This window comes from Petaurus breviceps, unplaced genomic scaffold (assembly GCF_028583685.1).
Source record: "Petaurus breviceps papuanus isolate PSGF00001 unplaced genomic scaffold, PetGlider_PUasm1.0 37, whole genome shotgun sequence".
NCBI lineage: Eukaryota > Metazoa > Chordata > Mammalia > Diprotodontia > Petauridae > Petaurus > Petaurus breviceps.
In genome coordinates, this window is record NW_027186296.1 from 94,584,971 (window position 1) to 94,606,178 (window position 21,208).

General features: G+C 41.1%; 1 pseudogene; it reads left to right on the plus strand.

Moving 5' to 3' along the window:
- The first annotated feature begins 933 nt into the window (after positions 1–933).
- Positions 934–4,703, plus strand: LOC138168672 (RNA-binding protein EWS-like; annotated as a pseudogene).
- Positions 4,704–21,208: the final 16,505 nt, after the last annotated feature.

Below are 21,208 nucleotides of genomic sequence, written 5' to 3' on the forward strand. Positions count from 1 at the left end.
TTGGTCAGGATGAAAGAACCCAAACCAAATCAGATAATGGTTTAGTTTAGAATATGAAAATATTTTAGGTTTTTCTTTTTTAAGTTTGAAAGATGGCATGACTTGGGGGAATAATGTTGGACCAAGAGACCTGGGGTCAAATCTTACATTTGACATTAAGTATGAGACAAGTCACTCTTTGACTTTCAACTTCTTGATTTGGAGAATGAGAGGAGTAATATTCATATTTATTTAATAATTTGTCATAAGAAATAAATGAGAAAAAGCATATAAAACTCTTTGCAAATGTTAGTTATGCTTATTATTCACTTATCACTATAGAGTCAGCACAAAGTAGTAGATAGAAGGTCAGTCTTAGAATGAAAATGAACTGTGTTCAAATCCTGTCTCTGCTACATACTGGCTGTGTAACCTCAACAAAGTCACATCCTCTCAGTGTCCCTGTCCAGTCTCAGAGCAGATGCAGGTCTACATAGATGAAGGGAGCTTCCTCATCCCAAATTCTGAGTTCCCTACACCAGATGTATCCAATATGGAACCTGGCAGCCCTCCCCAGTGGGACCTGACCAAATTAAAATGTAAGTGGGAGATATTTAACAAAATAAATAAAAATACATTTAAAAACTAAGTAGATATGTGGCCAGCAGGGATCCTCATATATGGATTTGTTCGACAGCTGTGCCCTGAACTGCTGAAATCACAGGTCCAGAAAAAAGGAAAGAGAGAAATGTTTTAGGTTTATTTGTTGGTTTCCTATTCAGACTGATTTACAAGGTGGTGTCTGAAAAAAATTACTTAAGTTGAGGTCAAATTAAAAATGAACTTTGACATACAGAAAATTAGCAAATTGTATGCAAACTATTGGCTTCTGGCTTCTTTCAATCTCCTATGAAGATCTGGGAATTTTCATTAAGACACACAAAGTTGGAGGAGGAGGAAGGAGAGAAAATGGTGTCCACGGACTATAGTATCTATAGTCAATCTGCAGCTCAGTAGGGCTACAGTGCTTATGTAGTCCAGCCAGCTCCAGGATATGTACAGACCACCCAGGCATATGGGCAACAAAGTTATGGAACCTGTGGGCAGCTACACACAGGCACACAGGCTCAGACAACTGCAACATATGGGCAGATTGCATATGCAACCTCTTACGGACAGCCTCCAACAGGTTATACTAGACCAACTGCACCTCAGACTTACAGTCAGCCTGTCCAAGGATATGGGATGGGGGCCTGTGATACCACCACCAGTTACGACCACCCAGGCATCCTACACAGCACAGTCTTCACATGGCACCCAGCCTGCTTACCCTACCTATGGGCAGCAGCCAGCAAGCGCTGCACCTGTGAGACCCCAGGATGGTAACAAGCCTGCTGAGACTAGTCAGCCTCAGTCTGGTAGAGAAGGCTACAGTCAGCCCAGCCTAGGATCTGGACAGAGCAGCTACAGTTACCCACAGGTGCCCGGCAGGTACCCAGTGCAGCATCCTATCCTCCAATCAGCTATTCCTCTACCCAGCCGACTAGTTACGATGAGAGCAGTTACTTCCCCCAGAATACCTATGGGAAGCAGAGTAGCTATGAACAGCAGAGTAGCTACGGTCAACAGAGCAACTATGGGCGGCAGCCCCCCACTACTTATCGCCCCCAAACTGGATCCTACAGTCAGACTCAAAGCCAAAATAGCCAGCAGAGCAGCAGCTATGGGCAGCAGAGTGTATTCCAGTAGGACCATCCCAGTAGCATGGGTGTATATGGGCAGGAGTCTGGAGAAAACCAGAGCATGAGTGTCCCTGATAACCGGGGCAGGGGAAGAGGGGGATTGGATAGTGGAGGCATGAGCAGAGGTGGGCGGGGAGGAGGAGGACATGGTGGAAGGAGCTGCGCTGGAGAGCTTCAATAAGCTTGGTGTACCTAGGTGGCTTAGGCCCACATGTAGATCCAGATGAAGACTCGGAAAACAGTGTAATTTATGAACAGGGACCTAATGAAAATGTGACTGTTGACGAGCTGGCAGACTTTTTCAAACCATGTGGGGTTGTCAAGATGAACAAAAGAACTGGGCAGCCGATGATAAACATTTACTTAGACGAGGGAACTGAAAAATCAAAAGGAAATGCCCCAGTATCCTACAACGACCCACTTACTGCAAAGGCTGCAGTAGAATGGTTCGATGGCAAAGATTTCCAAGGGAGCAAACTCAAAGTGTTGCTTGCTCGGAAGACACCTCCAATAAACAGGATGAAAGGAGGTCTGCCACCCTGTGAAGTCAGAGGGATGCTAAGGAGGTCCTGGAGAGCCAGGGGTCCCAGAATGTCCCATGGATCGAATGGCAGGCAGAGGAAGAGACAGGGGAGGTTTTCCACCAAGATGACCCAGGGGTTCCTGAGGAAACCCTTCAGGAGGAGGAAATGTCCAGCACAGAGCAGGAGATTGGCAGTGTCCTAATCCTGGCTGTGGAAACCAGAATTTTGCCTGAAGAACAGTGTAATCAGTCTAAGGTCCCTAAGCTAGAAGGGTTTCTTCTACCGCCCTTTCCACCTCCAGGTGGCGATCATGGTAGAGGTGGCCCTGGTGGCATGAGGGGTGGCAGAAGTGGCCTCATGGACCACAGAGGGCCTGGTGGCATGTTCAGAGGAGGCTGAGGTGGAGACAGAGGCGACTTCCAGGGAGGCCAAGGAATAAATCCATGTAGGAATGTTAATAGTTCAACTTTGATAAGTTCCTTATGATTCCTTTTCCCTGTTTACCTTCTCATGCTTCGCTTGCTTCTTGTATCTGAATGTCAACTTTTCTATTTAACTCTGGTTTTTTCAGCAAGAATGCTTGAAAGTCCTCTATTCCACTGAATGACCATATTTCCCCCTGAAACATGATACTCAGTTTTGCTGGGTAGGTGACTCTTGGTTTTAATCCCAGCTCCTTTGCCCTCTGGAATATCATATTCCAAGCCCTTCAATCCCTCAGTATAGAAGCTGCCAGATCCTGGGTTATCCTGATTGTGTTTCCAGAATATTCAAATTGTTTCTTCCTGTCTGCTTATAATATTCTCTCCTTAATCTGGGAATTCCGGAACCTGGCTATAATATTCCTAGGAGTTTTCTTTTTAGGATCTTTTTCAGGAGGTGATTGGTGTATTCTTTCAACCTCTATTTTGCCCTCTGGCACTAAAACATCAGGGCAGTTTTCTTTGAGAACTTCCTGGAGGATGATTTCTAGGTTCTTACTTTGGTCATGGCTTTCAGGCAGTCCAATAATTTTTTAATTATCTCTCCTGGGTCTATTTTCCAGGTCAGTGGTTTTTCCTATGAGATATTTCACATTGCCTTCTATTCTTTCATTTGTTTGGATCTATTTAACAGCATCTTGATTTCTCATAAAGTCATTAGCTTCCGTTTGCTCCAATCTAATTCTGAAGCAATGATTCTCCTCAATGAGTTTTTGAGATTCTTTTTCCATCTGGCAAATTTGGCTTTTTAAGACATTCTTCTCCTCTTTGCCTTTTTGGGCCTCCTTTGCCATTTGAGTCAGTCTGTTTTTAAGGTATTATTTTCCTCAGTCAGGCTGTTGAATCTCATTTCATAATTTTCTTGCATTGTTCTCATTTCTCTTCCCAATTTTTCCTCCACTTCTCTTATTTGGTTTTCAAAATCTTTCTTAAGGTACTCTATGGCCTGTAACCAGCTTGTATTTTCCTTTGAAGCTTTTGGTGCAGGAGTTCTGACTTCACTGTTTTCCTCCTGTTCCATGCTTTGCTCCTTTTTGTCCCCAAAATAGGAGTGTATTGTTGGAATCTTCTGTCTGCTTTGTTTCCTTTGCCTGCTCATTTTGCCACTCAATTACTTGACTTATGGGCTTTTTGCCACAGTAGGACTCTGCCACCAGACAGGGGAGCTTTCGTCCCAAATGCTGGGGTTTTCTCGGCTGCAGGAGGTATTAGATGGGTGCTCTCTCTGAGGTTTCCACATGCTCTGGCAAGCTGGACACACACCCCAGAACCTCCACCCTAGACTGCAATCAGATCCAAGCAGGTTAAAGCAAGAGCGATTACCCCTCAGACTGGTGCTTGGTCCCCCTACACTCTGCAGGCCAAGAGCTGAAGCCGCCAAGTGGCGCTGGCTGGCTGTGCCGCGGCCGGGGCTTTTTGCCCTGGGGATAAAAGCCACGCACTCCCACTTACTGGTCCCAAAGTCCAGACTGTACTGACCTCTCACTTTGTCCTTTGTGTCTATGTGTTGATAAATCTGGAAATGGCCACAGCTGCTGCTGATCTGGAGTCCCTCTGGCCGTGGCTGGTCAGGCCCACCCTGGGGCTAAAGCCTCGGTGTGGGGCTGGGCTTGGCTCCCAGAGCGCTGTGCTGGATTCCTGCCGGCCTGCCGGGCTGTCCTCAGCGGGAGGTTAGCTTCTCTGTGTCATTTTGTGGGTTCTGCAGCTCCAAAGTTTGTTTGGAGTTCCCTTTTTACATGGATTGGGGAGGGTGGAAGCCGGAGCCGCGGGAAGGTCGTGCTTCCACTCCGCCATCTTGGCTCTGCCCCCCTCAAGGAATAAATGGAGGAGATTTTGGTGGTGGAAGAAGAGGAGGACCAAGAGGGTCCCCCAGGCATCTCATGGAGCAGATGGGAAGCAGAAGAGGTGGGTGTGGAGGACCTGGACAATTGGATAAAGGCTAGTATTGTCAGGAGCGTAGACACCCTCCCTACTAGACACAGAAACCCACAGAGCTGCTTTTAACTAAACCAAAAAACGTTTTAAATTTATAATTCCATATTTATAATGTTGACCACAACATTATGCTTATTCCTTGTCTGTACTTCAGTATTTTTCACCATTTGTGAAGAAACATTAAAACAAGTTAAATGGTAGCGCCTTGAGTTTCTTTTCCTTTTTTTAAGATGGTTGTTTAACAAAAACTAATAAACCAATGAGAAACCATTATTGTAAGCATGCTCAAATATCATTGTGTGGAGACCCAGGAGGAAAACTAACTGTAACAATGTTAATGGTTGTGATGTTTGTTTATAAATGTAAAAAAAAGAATAAGAAACAGGAAGTTGTTCAAACTTGGCTTTGTCATCAAGCCTTCTCTCTCCAGAGCCAACTAACATCAAGGAAGAACAGGAAAGGTTTCTCACAGAATGTGTATCTTCAGCTGGAACCTGAAGGAAGCCAGGGAAGCCAGGAGGCAGAGATGAAGAGAAAGGGAATTTCAGGCAGGAGAGGCAGCTAGTGAAAACAAAGAGTGTCCTGATTGAGAAACATCCAGAAGGCCAGTGTCACTGGACTGCAGAGTGTGTGGGAGTGAGTACGGTATAATTAGACCAGAATGGTGGGAAGAGGCCAGTTTCGGAAGGGTTTTAAAAGCCAAAGAAAGGAATTTATATTTGATCCTGGTGGTAATAGGGAGCCACTGAAGTTTATTGAAGGGGGAAGGACGATTAGGAAGCTCAGTTTGATGACTGAGTGAAGGTTGGACTGGAGTGGGGAGAGTCTCATTTGCAGTGTATTGCCGTGTCACAGGAGAAATAACTGAAGCACAGAGAGAATGAGCAGCTTGCCTGCTTGTCACACAGTTAATAAGTGGGAGAACTGGTATTTGACCTCATACCTTTTTTTTTTGTGGACACTAAATAAAGTTCTCCTTCCACTACAAGATGATGACAACTCATTCTCTAGCCCACTGGTGCCAAGTTCAAAGAGAAGTGGGAGCCACAAATCCATTCCTAAATATTCTGGTTGACCACATAATGACTTAGTCCTAGAATGTAATATTATCTGTTTTATTGTATCTTTATTTATTTTGTGAAATATTTCCCAATTATATTTTAATCTGCTAGCAAAGTGCTTAACCCTGGGATGTGTTTGACACCTCTGCTTTACCCAGCTGACCATGGTGATTAGTAAAGACCTTCTCTCAGTTGCCTCTGAAGTGGATAGGAAATGGAAGTATTATTATCCCCATTTTACAAATTAGAAAACTGAGGCTCAGAGAAACCAGATGGCTTGTCCATGGTTCTACAGCTTGTTGGTGTGGCTGGGTGGGATTTGAATTTAGATTTTCTAATCCCAAACCTATGAGCTATGGCTACTTCTTTCTACTATGCTGCAAATAAAATCTCATTTGGAATTTAGATTTTGACTACTGACATTGTTTCTCTGCATCCTGGGGTCAGTTATGTGTTATTTCTGGCCTGCTTTGCCAACTTCAAACCTTGACATCTCTCCCCCATTCAAAATGACTATCAGGATATCTCAAGAACTAAGGCAGTCTGTGTTTATCAATTTAGGCCTAAAATCAACTAGTTGACTGCTCTGCTCTGACTCTAGGTATTAAACCCAAAATTCTAATGTATATTTATAGGCTGTTACTATCACAGAATCATGAGGCCAAGGACAATATGTAGTTATGAATTTTCCTTCTCTAAATAGCAGGACAGCTACAGACTACCTTTTCTAAGAGCAGTGCTACTGATCTCCTGATTATGATAATATCAACTTGAAGTTCTTGCAAATGATGTCATCAGCTAGGTCTTTGAAAGCCAATTATAGCATTTTATCTAGTGTTGGTACAGCCTTGCAAAGAATTCCTTATTAGAACATTACCCATTATCAGGCAAGAAATATGGAGGAATCTAAGAGAAATTAACTGCCCTTCTGATTATTTTTAAAAGAAGCCCTTTCAAAATTTCTACCTGCCTCAGCTAGGATGACTGTGTACCTAACTACATTGCAAAAAAACCCCAGCATTTATATAAATATAAACATGTATGTGTATATACATAAGCTCACATATATACATATATGTGTGTATATGTATGTGCATATATGTATGAATGTATATGCACACACATTCACACACATGTGTTTGGAGCAGCTAAGCAGCACAGTGGATAGAGCACTGGCCCTGTATTCAAGAGGACCTGAGTTCAAATTCTGCATCAGACATTTGCTAGCTATGTGACCCTGGGCAAGTTACTTAACCTTGTTTGCCTCAGTTTCTTATCTGTAAAATTAACTGGGCAAGAAAATATCAAACCCCTCCAGTATCTTTGCCAAGAAAATACCAAATGGGGTCATGGAGAGTCAAATTCTATCGAACAACAACATATATTCAGTTATCAGAGCTAGAAGAAGTTACACTTTTGGATCTATTTCATATTAATCTTTCCAGATGTTATCCATTGTAGCCAAACTCTTCTTCTAGCCCACTGCTCCCTGAACATAGCATTCCACGTGCAGGCTTCAAGACTTCATACAGGTAGGCCTTCAAATCTAGAATATTTTCCTTCCCCACCCCTGCCTCATAGAAGGCTTACCTTCCTTCAAAACATGCCACCTCTCATATGAGACCTGTCTTGATTCTCTCCAGTTGTGAGCATTCCCACTCTTTTGGAGGTTACGTTGCATTGTGTCTACTTCATATTTCTATCTCTGCATCCATGTGGTGGCCCCCTCCACCACTCCTCACCCCCCAGGAGGATCAAAAGGCCTCAAGGGCTGGCACTGCTTTGCTATTTGTCTCTGTATCCCCCAGTACAGTTGCCTTGTAGTGAGTGGGCATTTAATAAATGTTTATTCAATGGAATTGGATTGAATTATAGAATGAATTACTGATAAGTTGACATCAATGCCCATTTATCATGGAGTACTTTTTGTTGTAAGGTTAAGTACAAAATAAAATTATTTTTTAAAGAAATCACATAGAGAGGTTTGAAAGGGGAGGCTTAGAAAAAACAAAGGTTTGTGAGCTTTGGACCTGGGATCCAAAGTCCTACTACTAACAATTTACATTTATAAAGGGTTTCCTGGCTCCAAAGTGCTTTATGTGCATTACCTTTCTTACTGTAGTATAATAATTACTAGTCCCAGCTTACAGATGACAAAACATAGGTCCAGGAGGAGATATGACTTATCTAGGGTCATATAGTTAGCCAGGCCTAGAAACCCAGGGTCTTCTCCTCCTCAGGCCAGTGCTCCTTTCACTAGGAAACACTGTCTCTTAGAACAAGAAAGCAAGGAAACCCAGATATTCAAGGTTTTATTTTCCTACCTGGGCCAATAGGCTACCATTTGATCCCATTAGCTATAGTACAATTTCATTATCTTGCCCTTCCTGAAACTTCCCTCATCCAGAAGTTCCCATAACTCAGTCCATCCTTTTGATTATCATTTATCTTTGATTCCCTTATTTGACTCTCCCACTTCCTCAGTGTCTGGAATTCTTGCCTTACTTTTAAGCTTAAGGCATGGGGCAAAGAAGCATCTGAAACTTCTATTATCATGCAAACAGAAAATTTCACCAGAGGCAACAGTCACAGAAATGGATAAAGGCCTGGTCTTGAAGTATGGAAGAATTGAGTTCAAGACCTGCCTCTGATACATCTTAGCAGTGTGGCTATGGGACAAATCCCTTTAACTTTGAGTGCCTCAGACAAATCTCAAAGACTATAGATCCTCAATTTGCACTGGTGGAGGAAATTTCCACTCTGGGAGTTCCCTACTGAAAACAAACATACAAGAAAAATTTCCCACTAAACCATCAGTATTGACCAATATGGTAACTAGAATTAGTTTGTTAGATTTGTTTAATAAAGCCCATAGCAGATTACTAAGGCCATGCAAGTCAGGATAGGTACACTTTGATAGAGGCAGGAGTGAAATCTCCAAAGGGTCAAAGCTTCAGGCTCTTCCCAAATAGGCTAACCTGGGTGGGCCATTCCACTGGATGGGGATCTGGGATAGCCATTGGATAATATGAGTACCCTGTGTCAACTCTGTTTTCTTCCTTCCTCAATCACTGTTTCTTCTTCATAATATTTCACTTTAGACAGGAGGCAACACCTCAAGAATGAACTTTTCATCCTAAGGCTAATTATTAGCACAGATGATTTCTGTAGTAATCTCAATGCCCAAGGCTGTGGTCTTGACAAAAGTTCTAAAATGAGTGAGAAGAACCTTTAGGGAACCACACAAATTCACACAAGAGTCAAGAAAGGAATTGGTGCTCTCTTGCATCAATGTAGAAGAAAGTCATTCTGAATCTTTAAACTGATCTTGTCATCTTTAAAATACACCCCAATGATGCACCAAAATTCTTTGGCTCTATAGAATAATGTGGCTCAAGACCCAGCAGAAGCTAAGGAAGGAGATGATGGGAAGCAGAGATTAGATTGGTATCACTCATGGCATGAGGTCCTTTCTAAGTAGAATACTGTTAGTTCATGGGAACTTAAATTGACCCATAAGGGAGGGGAAGGCAAACTAGCTTTGATAGATTGAGGCACTATATGACTACTATTTTACAAAAAAACCTTGTAGGTTTCCTCCTCTGGTTTCTACAATTTTTAAATAGACCCGTTTTATTTTAGCACTTTGGAAATCGAATGCTTTCAGGACCTAGAGGGCCCTTAGGCGAGACACAAATAGATTTTGAAGCTTTTAAAGGGGAAATTTCTGGGTCAGGGCAATGATGCATAGAAATTGTTATTACAGGGTAGCCCCTAAGGTGAAACCTAGTACAAGGTCAGAGCAGAGAGGGTCTTAATTCAGCTCCTTTGACATCACGTGGACTAAGGAATGACATCAGAAGGTGGAAAGAACATGGAAACAGGAAATGGGACCTAGGTACTAGTCTACTTTCATTGGCTGACTTAGTGATTTCTGAATCTGTTTCCTTAAAAAAAAAAAAAGATTGAATTTAGTGATTTCCAAGGTCTCTTCCAATGCTAATAGCCTGTAATTCCATGATAAGGAAATCCATATTTAAAATGATTGACCACAAATGATGAACTTCTAAATGATGAACATTCTACACAAATGATACAAAGGGTATCTCTTCCTATGAAGTCCTATGGCTCTTATGGTCTGTAGTCCAGACATGGGCTAAATAAAATGAAACAAAAATAAACAAATAAAAGGGGAAATATCCACAATGACCTTGATGCCAATGGTAGGGAGAAGAAAGTTCAAAGTGATAGCACCAGCCTACATCTAGAGCCCGGTTTCACCTTTTGCATGCCATGCAATCTCTTCAGGGCCTCAGTTGCCCAGTTTGTAAGACAATAGTCCCTGTAGCTCTTGCTTTACAGGGTTGTGGAAAGGGTCAAATGAAATTATTATTTCTAGTACTTTGGAAACTTTAAAGTGCTATATAGGGGTGGCCAGGTAGCACAGCGATTAAGAGCACTGGCTCCAGTGTCGGGATCACCTGGAGATTGAATCCCGGGCTCAGACACTCAGCACCACACCCAGAAATGCCTGGCCATGTAACCTTGAGCAAGTTACTTAACCCCAATTGCTTAGGGGCAGCCAGGTGGCTCAGCAAGTAAGAGCACCGGCTCCAGTGTTGGGATGACCTGGGGATTGAATCTGGGCTCAGATACTTAGCACCACACCCAGAAATAACTGGCTGTGTAACCTTGAGCAAGTTACTTAACTGCGATTGCTTAAAAAATAAAAAATTATAAAAATTAAAAAAATAAAGTGTTATATAAATTTCAGCTATTAGTATGGTCCTTTTGTGACTATAGTTCATCTGCTACCCACATTGTTCAGGTTGTAATGGGATGCCAGGAACATTCTGTAACCCTAGGCAGAGACAACTGGTGCTTCTACCCACCACTAGTCACGAGCAACTATTCTCTTTAATAAAGAAAGATACATAGAGGACGTGAAAGATATCAGGAAGCACGGCATGTGCAGCCATCACATGGTGCTCTGGGCAAGTGTATCTACTCTTGGCAAAGGAGAAGTCAGTCACCTGGGGTTGGCTGATGATCTGGGTTGGAACACACTGTGGTTGTATAGAAAGACCACTGGTCCATCAGCCAGGAGCCCTGGGCTCTAATCTCAATTTTGCCACCAATTTACCCTGTAAGCTTGGACAAGTCATTTCTCTCTTTCTGAATCTCCATTTCTCTATCTGTAAAAGGAGGGACTAGATGATCCCAAAGGGCTTTTTTCACTGGTTGTCTATTGATTCCAAAGGGCAACTGATGACTTGTCTGAAGTCTGTGGATATAATTGACATTTTCTTGGAAAAATGATGGAATCACAAAATTAGAACTGGAAGGCATTTAGAGATAATATTCCATTCCCTCATTAAACAGGTAGGAAAGCTGAAGCTGTAAGTAGCATTTGCCCAAAAATCAAATTGCAAGTAAAGAGTAATGGCAGGATTTGTCCCCAAGGCATCTGGTACTAACTTTTAAGCGTACATCATAGAATTGAAGGAAGTTATCGTCTTTTGGTTTGGCATTGCTAGAGACTAGCAAAATGTATCGACTGAATTATTTTTGGGGTGCCAAATGTCAAAGACTTTGTCATTTTCAGAGTTCATTGGGGGAAGGGTAACGAGGAGACCCCTGTTCTTAAAGAAGCATTGCTTAAGGTGACGATAAGCTGTGTGATAAAGCAGGAAGATGTACATGCTCAGACTCTTTTGACAGCTCATCCAACGTGTACCAGTGAGGAAGGACCCACTGTTTCCCCAGGCTGCCCCTTCTACTCTGGGACTGTTCTGCTAGAAAGTCTTTCCATACATCAATCCAAAATTTGCCTCTTTACAATCTCCAAAACTACTGCTCCCAGTTCTGTCCTTGGGTACCAAGCTGAAAAAAATATATAATCCTTTTCCCACAAGGGAGATGTTCAAGATTTAAAAACATTTTTCATGTCCCCACCCCAAGTCTCCTCTTCTCTAAGTTAAACATTTTCAGTTCCTTGTTCCAGTCTTCATATGAAATAAGCTCAAGTTGTCTATCTGGTCTAACTGTTCCCTAGCTTATGAATCTCCTTCCTTGAACATAGTGCTCATAACTGAGCCCAACACTCCAAAGGTGGCCTGTCCAAGGCAGAGAACAGTAGTGCTATCACCCTCAGTCCTGTATATTATACCTCTCTATCTCTCACATTCTTGGAGTCAGGAGATTTTGGTTAGTATCTTTGCCAATGATCACCTGAATGACCTACAGGAAATGATTTTACCTACTTGGGCTTTAAGAGCAGCTAGATGATGAGTAAATAGAGAACCATCTTAGAATCAGGAAGACATCTCTCTCTGAGTTCAAATCCAGTCTCAGATACTTACTAGCTCTGTGACCCTGGGCAAGTCACTTAACCCTGTTTACCTCAGTTTCTTCTCTGTAAAATGAGCTGGAAAAAGAAATAGTCAACTCTCTAGTATCTTTGCCAAAAAGCAAAACCCCAAATGGGATCACGGAGGGTCAGACATGACTGAACAAAAACCTGGGCTTTATTTGTAAAATTAATTTTGTACAAGTCTTATGCTAATTTTATAACTAATTTTGTTTATAAAATTGGAATGTTACTAGATTAGCTGATATTTGAGGTCTTTGTCTACCTCTTGGATTCTATCCTTTACATGCCTGGGGAAAATGTTTGCTCCTAGCAGTATTGTCCTTTTATCTTTCAGGTTTGTCTCTGGATATCTATCTATCTATCTACTATCTATCTATCTATCTATCTATCTATCTATCTATCTATCTATCTATCTATCTATCTAATCTATCTCTCTCTCTATCTATAGATATAACTATATATCTGTATATGTGTATGTATGTATACACACATATACACCACAATTTTACATATGATTTTCTTTTTTTTCAAAATCACTCAACCAACACATTTATTGTCTCTTGTATACCAGGGTCTGAGCTAGGAGCTACAGATGCAGATACAAAGAATGGCACACTCTGTACTTGCAGAAAGCTTACATTCTAGCAATTAATGACCATAATCAAATTAGTGTTATATATAGTGATTTTCAAAGCTTATTATTTGTTTACAATGCAGTCTTCCTTTTCTGTGTGTATGTATGTGTGTGGTTCTGTGTGTATGTATGTGGCTGTGTGTATATGTGGCTGTGTGTATATGTATGTACATGGTTATGTGTGTGTGTTTATGTATGGGAGAGAGGAGGAGGGAGGACTGGTCAGGCGAGGGAAGAGGTAGAAGGTTAAATATGCATTTATTAACAGCTCCGAGAATGCTAACTTGATATTTTAAAGGATTGCCTTGGATTTAGGAAGTCCCAAGACTTCTCCAGTGTTTGTATGTAATGCAACACAGCTAGTCACAAACTCTTAAAAGATGTATCTTATTTAGGAGGCATGCATAAGTTTATTTTTATTTTTTACTACTTTGAAATGCAAGATGATAACAAGACATGCCAGTTTGGATTTTATAATTGCATCTCCTCCAATTCAGACTAGTGATTTTCATTAGTTTAATAGAAAGGTAGTTTAGAACTTTGAATGGTCTCCAGAAACAATTTAATGGATTACTGAGAACAGCTAGATAATAGTGAAACCAATGGCTCGATGGATCTCGTTTGATGTTTATAGTCAATCTTATTTTACTAGGATTCAGATTCCCCAAACAGCAGTGCTGCAGCCACAAATATGTTTGTGAATCCATGGGGGCCCCATTTGCCCAGGATGGTAGGCATATGAGCCTCTTTGCCCAAGAAATTCACTAGGGTGATGTCTATTTTCTTTAAATTATAAGCTCAAGTTGCAAAATTCACTAAGTGCCTGGACTTAGGCACTTGTAAGACGAAACCCCTCAAACCTGATGTCTGTGACCTGTGGTCCCTCCTCGTACTTAGAGATGGTGTTTTCTTCTCTAGCATTCTGCTCAAATTAGGACCCTGAAGTTCCTAGCAAGTCTTGTCTGAAAGCTAGCTTTCTCATCTTGTTTTTTTTATCTTCTGTTGTTTAGTTGTTTTTCAGTTAGTTCTGACTCTTTGTGATCCCTTTTGGTGTTTTCTTGACAAAGATACTAGAGTGGTTTTCCATTTCCTTCTCCAGATCATTTCACAGAGGAGGAAACTGAGGCAAGCAGGGTTAAGTGACTTGCCTAGAGTCACAGAGTTAGTAAGTATCTGAGGCTGGATTTGAACTCAGAGAGATGAGTCTTCCTGACTCTAAGATGGTTCTTTATTCGCTGTACCATCTAGCTGCCCAGCTACCTTTGTCAAAGATAATTTCAGTTCAAGGGCCTTCCTGGGAACATTTGACTCATGTATGATTTTGGGATCATAGTTCATGCTGCTTCTCCAGATGGTCCCTCCTTCTCTGGGGACCAGTCATGCTTTTGAATAGTCTCCTTTCGTTGCCTCTTCATAGAAGGCAGGGAGGTCTGGTGGAAAAAGCAGTGGATACCTGGGCTCACTAAGGCAATATTACCTTTTACCACACAAGTAAAGCTTTCTATCATAAATTATTATAAATTTATATATAAATATTATTATCCATTATTACAAATACAAAAATTAACTATAAAAGATATATGAAGAAAGATGCTACCTGCATCCAAAGAAAGAAGTGATAAATAAAAGTATGTAAAGAATAATTTTACATATGTGTGCGTGTGTGTGTGTACATGTGTTTGTGTTTAATGGTGGCCATCTCTAGGGCAGGGTTGGGAAGAAAAACAAAAGAAATTTGCATGATAACTTTGTTCTATATTTAAAAGGAATAGCAGGGTGGCTAGGTGGTGTAGTGAATAGAGCACCCGCCCTGGAGTCAGGAGGACCGGAGTTTGAATCCGGCCTCAGACGCTTAACAAAAAAACTAGTCGTGTGACTTTGGGCAAGTCACTTAACCACAATTGCCCTCCAAAAAGCAAAAAAAAAAAAAAGGAATAGCAAGTTGTACATTATAGATATGCAGTTTCATGGGAAATCATCTTTTTTATTATATTTTGTTATGGAAATGCTTGTTTTATTCCATAAATCAAAAATAAAATAAAAACAAAAGCAAAACAAGTAAAGCTTTCAGTGTCACACACAGTGCTCTGTTTCCCATCTCTGTGCCTTTGCGCTGTAGTACCTCATTCCTGGAATGTACTCCCTCCTTATGTTCCTATTACTAGAATTCCTCTCTTCCTTTAAGATGCAGCCTATGTACCATCTTTTACCTGAAGCCTTTCCTGATCTCCTCAACTTCTATTGTCCTTCTCTCCATATGATCCTCTATGTAACTGCTGTATGTTTATATATATGTGTGTGTGTGTGTGTGTGTGTGTGTGTGTGTGTGTGTGTGTATTTATATTTATTCACTTTATACTTATGCCATATATACTTTTACATGTACTAGTTATCTCCCCCATTAGAATATAAACACCTTGTGAGCAGGAATTAGTTCATTCTTTCTACTTGTATCCCCAGTTCCTAACACCATCCCTGGCACATGGTATGCAATGAACTTGTTGATTGATTGATCCTAACAATGCTTTCCATATGGTAGACACTCAAAAAATAACCTTAGAATGTATATCTACATGAATAAATGAGTGAATGAATGAATCAAAAAGTGAATGAATGAGCAAGTGAATGATTATGGTACTCTGTCCATTTCTTTATTGCAATAAGATTTTTTTTTTTTGCTTTGGCCACTAGATTCCACTTGATATCAGGAAGTCTTCCTTTCAATCAACCTAGATTTCATCCCATTTCTTCAAGTTATCACCTCTTTAGTGTATGAAATTATTCCCTCTCTCCTTAATATCTGTACCTTTCCAACATTTGGAGACTGTTATCAGAATAATCTCATAGCCAGGCCTTATGTATTTAGCTCCTTTTATCTTTCTTTATAAATCAACTTCTCCATCTCCTTAATCCTTTCTGCTACTCTCCTCTGAACTCCCTCCAATTTGTCTCTGACTCTCTGGTCCTGAGCTGGCCCAAACTGATTGCAAGATTCCAGGTGTGGTCCCTGGGAAGAGGGGGTGGGTCATCTTTCTGTTCTGCAAAGTGGTGTTTTGTTTTCATCTGCAACTTCATTGGCCTTCTTAGCTTGAATTGAATTGAACCCCCTGAATTAAAGAAAAAAATAATCCTCAAGGAGGGAACTTGCCAAGGTGTCTATTTATCTTTCCTTTTAGTAAAGGCAAGGAGTCTAGACGTCAGCATCATCTATGACCTCAAGCAGCAAGACAGCAAAATATTCACATTTTAACAAGGATATTAGCTAGCCGTGTGGGTGGGACCTTCTTTTAGAGACATTATAGTATTTTGCTCTTCATTGAGGGCTAGCACAATGCCTTAATCTCTCATTTTTATTCCATCTTGAATGTTCTCTCAGGTCATATGTGTCAATATAGGATGAGGAATCTGAAACTAGAAGTGACCTCGGGATCATCCAGTCCAACTCCATCATTTTACATTTCTTTCCTCCTTCCTCCTTCCTTCCTTCCTTCCTTCCTTCCTTCCTTCCTTCCTTCCTTCCTTCCTTCCTTCCTTCCTTCCTTCCTTCCTTCCTTTCTTCCTGCCTTCCTTCCTTCCTTCCTTCCTTCCTTCCTTCCTTCCTTCCTTCCTTCCTTCCTTCCCCTCCCTCCCTCCTTTTCTTTCTTCCTTCCTTCCTTCCTTCCCCTCCCTCCCTCCTTTTCTTTCTTTCTTTCTTTCTTTCTTTCTTTCTTTCTTTCTTCCTTCCTTTCTTTCTTTCTTTCTTTCTTTCTTTCTTTCTTTCTTTCTTTCTTTCTTTCTTTCTTTCTTTCTTTCTTTCTTTCTTTCTTTCTTTCTTTCTTTCTTTCTTTCTTTCTTTCTTTCTTTCTTTCTTTCTTTCTTTCTTTTTTTCTTCACCATACCCTGCAAGAGAAAATTTCAAGTTAAAAATAGTGGTGCTTTTATAATCTCTCAAGAGACTTTCCTCAATTTACCGAATAAAACTTTCCCTCTTATGGGAATAAGAGAGCTATTTCAACTACAGTGAACCTTAGTCAAGAGAGAGAGAGATGGAGGTATAGGGACAACAATAGCAGAGACAAATCTTCGCTGTTGTTCAGTCATGTCTGACTCTTCAAGACCCTGTGTGGGGTTTTCTTGGCAAAGATATAGTTTGTTATTTCCTTCTCCAACTCATTTTACAGACGAGAAAACTGAAGCAAATAGGGCTAAGTGACTTGCCCAGAGTCATACAGCTAGTAAGTGTCTGAGGTCAGATTTGAAACTCAGGAAAATGAGTCTTCATGGCTCTTGGCCCAGAGTTCTGTCTGTACTACCTAAATCTCCTTTTCACTAAACACCAGCCTAAAATGCCTTCAATATATGAAAGGGTTGCTCTTAGAGGACTGAATGTGTGTGGTGCAAAAGAAACATGGTTGTTTTTGCAGAGATATGCAGTTGTGTGCTGGTAAATGTTTAATAACCAGCTTTCTGATATAACAGACTTTTAAGTTTAAACTGAATTATTCACATTTTCTCCATTACATTCTTAAGTCTAAACATTCAACAAAATAAATAAATCAAGTCTTGATTTATAGCTTTGTCAGTTTCTGAGATGTAAGTGCTAAGTCTGAAAATTTAATAATTGGCATTCTAGGAGCTTACTCCAACAAACTTCTATGTGTAAAACACCTGGCAGTCCATCTTCTCTGTGTGGAGAGAAGACATCTACAAATTCATGTGTCCCTGGGATAGTCTGAGATGGTCGGTTTTGAATGTTAAATCCAAATTTCCAGAGTTGTTTCATATCTTTTAGACATGGTCATCTTTGTACATAACTTCTGATCTGAACTCAGAACTCTTTACTCACATGTTTAGATACAAAATTTTTGGTTCTCAAGTAGTGACTATCCTGACAACAGGTGGGAAATGGTGCCTTTGGCAATCTAACTTTTCTTAGTTTGGGGGATTTAGAGTTTTGCTTTTTAATTTAAGCACCAACCGCCTTGCATGATGTTAGGCAGCTGACATAAAAATCAGTTTCTCTTTGCTGGGTTTAAAATAAGGGAAGAGAAGGAAATCTATAAATTTTATTTTTTTTGGTGAACATTTCAGTATTTTAGAAAAAGAGGGCCCATGAGCAATGGGGAAACCAACGAACAATCACTGTATGTTCTAATGTAATAAAAACAACCCAAGAAAAGTCATTTGCTGGAGAGGATTTCCCCTGCCTCTCACTTCCCTTTTATTCTCCTGTTTCAGCCAAAGCTCATGAAGAGAAATGTTGCCTCCACACTGGGCTGCTCTGCAAATGTACATACAAGCTGTGTTTCTCTCACCACATGTGATGCATTATGCTGGAATGGCTCCCATGAGTAAGCTGTTCCCATCATCTCCTTTGCAACAGTTTAAAGGGTGTGTATAGGGGAAGATCAAAATCAGCACATTTGTAGATCACATGCTGAAGTTTTCTTGGATTTGGTCCTTCTCCATCCTGGGGCATGGAGGACAAAGGTGCCATTGGAGGATTGAGTGTGGAGAGAGCTGAGCGTCGTAATGTTCTGAACTTTTATTGCCGAAGATTAGCGGTCAGGAGAAAGGGCACTGACTTGGTCGCGTGACATAACAGACAGTCATCAGCCTATTTAGGGAACACATTGGAGAGCTTGTCCTCTGACTGCTGGGTGCCCCCTTGTGACATAAGCTTCCTCCTTCTGGAGGGCTTTGCTGGGGGTAGGGGAGGAGGAAGAAGGATTTCTCCTACAGACCCAGACCAGGATTATATATCTGGTATTTTCAGATCAGCCCAAGCTCCGCCAGGGATCTTGAAGAGTCTAACTTGGAATGGAAGAATAAAACAAAGAAGTTGGCTACTTGGGTGCAAATTGCTGCATGGCCTTGGAGACACAGAAAATCATGCAAATAAGTGTCCTCAACTTTATCTTCTCTCTTCCTGTTCTGCACAAGGCTGTTCAGCATGTGGCACTGGGGAGATATTATTTTTCCTTGGCCTCCCCTCCTTCTCAGTTGGGAGTCTTTTAGAGGCAGTGTTACATAATGACTAGAGAGCAGGATTTAGAGTCAGGAAAACTTGGATTTGTATCTACTTCAGATTCTTACTAGCTGTGTGACCCTGGGTAGGTCATTTAACCACTGCTCCTCACTATCTTCATTTGTAAAATGATAGGAGTGGACTTAATGACCTCTAAAGACCATTTCAGCCCCAAATCTATGATCCTATGATTTTCAAAGGGTTATAAGTTTGGGGGGAGGAGGAAGAAGATGTGAGGAATAAGCATTTATCTAATTATCCACAATATGCCAGGCACCTGTCCTAGGCCCCTCTTTACAAATATTATCTCATTTGATCCTTACAACAACCCTGGAAGGAAGGTGTTATAATTATCTTCATTTTACAGTTGAGGAAACTGAGGCAAGCAGAGTTTAAGTGACTTGTCTAGGGTCACACAGGCTGGATTTAGAGTCAGGTTTTCCTGACTGCCTAACTGCCTCTTTAAGACATTTAAATTGAGAGGTGCCAAGTAAGAGGTGGAAGGGAGAGGTATAATCATGTCTGAGAAGCAGTGAAAAGAATACCGTCAATGACCTTGGAGCCAAAGGTACCTGAGTATAAGTCTCAGATCTGATGTTTATTAATTGTGTGACCCTGGAGTAGTCAACTTCTCTGGGCCTCAGTTTTCCTAATATTTCAGATAAAAAGACTGGGCTTGATTTCTAAGGCTTCTTCTAGGGCTAATTTCTATAATCTAGTACAAAAGTCTATTCCTATCTATGTGAGGAGTCTAAGTCTTCATTTTACAGACAAGGAAACTGAAAGGTTAAGTGGTGTCTCACAGAGAGAAGGATTAGAACTGGAATTCGAACTCAGGTCCTCTGATTCTGCATTCAGTGCCCTTTCTAGGACCTGTTCTCTCTCATTGCTGAGATGGCCCTATTGGGAGATTAGAAAGGCATTGAAAAGAGTTACATAGGGACAGAGGGAAAGAATGAAAGGTGTTCTCTCATGTTCCCTCTCATGAGACTCTTCTCTGTGGCAGCTTATGTAAGCATTCATGAGGTATAGTTAATTCCTGGATACTAGAATCCTTGGTGTTCCTCACATAGGACTCCATGCATTTTCATTGGCTGTCACCAGCACCTGGAATTCTCTTCCTCCTTATTTCCAGCTCTTGTCTTCCCTTCCAGCCAAAGTCTCACTTTCTTGATCCTCCCTAATTCTAGGACCTTCCCTCTAAGATTTATCCTGGGGGCCATCTCCAGTTGCTCTGATCTATATCTTGCCACTGGCCACAGATGGCTCCAGAGGAGAAAGTGAGGCTGATGACCTTGCACAGCCCTGCCTCACTTAAATCGTGATGTCACCATCCCCTTAGAAAATGAAGGACAAACAACATCTATAGCTCACCTGAACATAATTGTTTCCATACTCTCTCTCCCATTAGACTGCAAGTTCCTTAGGGGCAGGAATTGTCTTTTGCTTTTGTTTGTATCCTCAGTGTTTTGCACAGTGCCTGGCACATACTAGGACTTCATAGATGCTTTAATAGATGAACTTGACTTGATTTGATTGATTTCTTAGGGATGTTTTTATGCCCGACAATACATTTTTCAACTGTAGGGTAACTACTTTTCCCTTTTGGATTTAGTTTCTGGTATTGTTCTCTCTCCTTTGTCAGTTTGTATGTGCTCAGATAAACCCACTCTTGTTAGTCTAATGAAAACACAATCAGGGAGGGAAATCTGCTTGCAAATATGATATAATCAGAGCCAGTCTTTGGCAAAAGGGATCGGGCTATGATCAGTTTGCCTTTGATGATGTGTGGGTCCCAAGATTTGATAGCATTTCCCATATAAAAAGAAAAAGGAGCATGACCTACACAAGCAAATCAAATTAAAAGAGATATAGAGGGCTGTTCAAACTGTCACTTAGCTGTCAGTCTGAACTCGGTCTCCATTTCTTCATCTTGATTGGGTCTATGCTCTCAGCACAGAAGCACCTCCATTGTTTAATAGGGGGAAAGAATTATCTGTAATCATGGGTCCTGGGCTTGAGTAATGGCTTAGCTACTGATGGGCAGGAAGACCTTAAGCAAGTTATTCTGTATTCCAATGTTGCTTCACTTGGTCATCCAGTTTGCTAATTCTCAGCATTATACACTAATCCAGCCTTGCCCCTTATCTTACCAGCTTTAGATGAACCAACAATCACTCAATCAACATTTATTAAGTACCTACTGTGTACCAGGCACTGTGGGGACACAAAAGAGGCAAAAGATAGTTCCTGCCCTCGAGGAGCTCACAATCTAATGGGGGGGGGCAAATAGTCAAATATATACAAAGCAAACTATATATGGGGTAAATAGGAAATAATTAAGAGGGAAGGCATTGGAATTAAGAAGGGTTGGAGAAAGCTTCCTGTAGAAGGTGGGATTTCAGTTTGGTCATCAATCCTGTCCCCATGCAACGAGCAGCCCAGGTGATCTGGTGTTTAATTCTTACCTG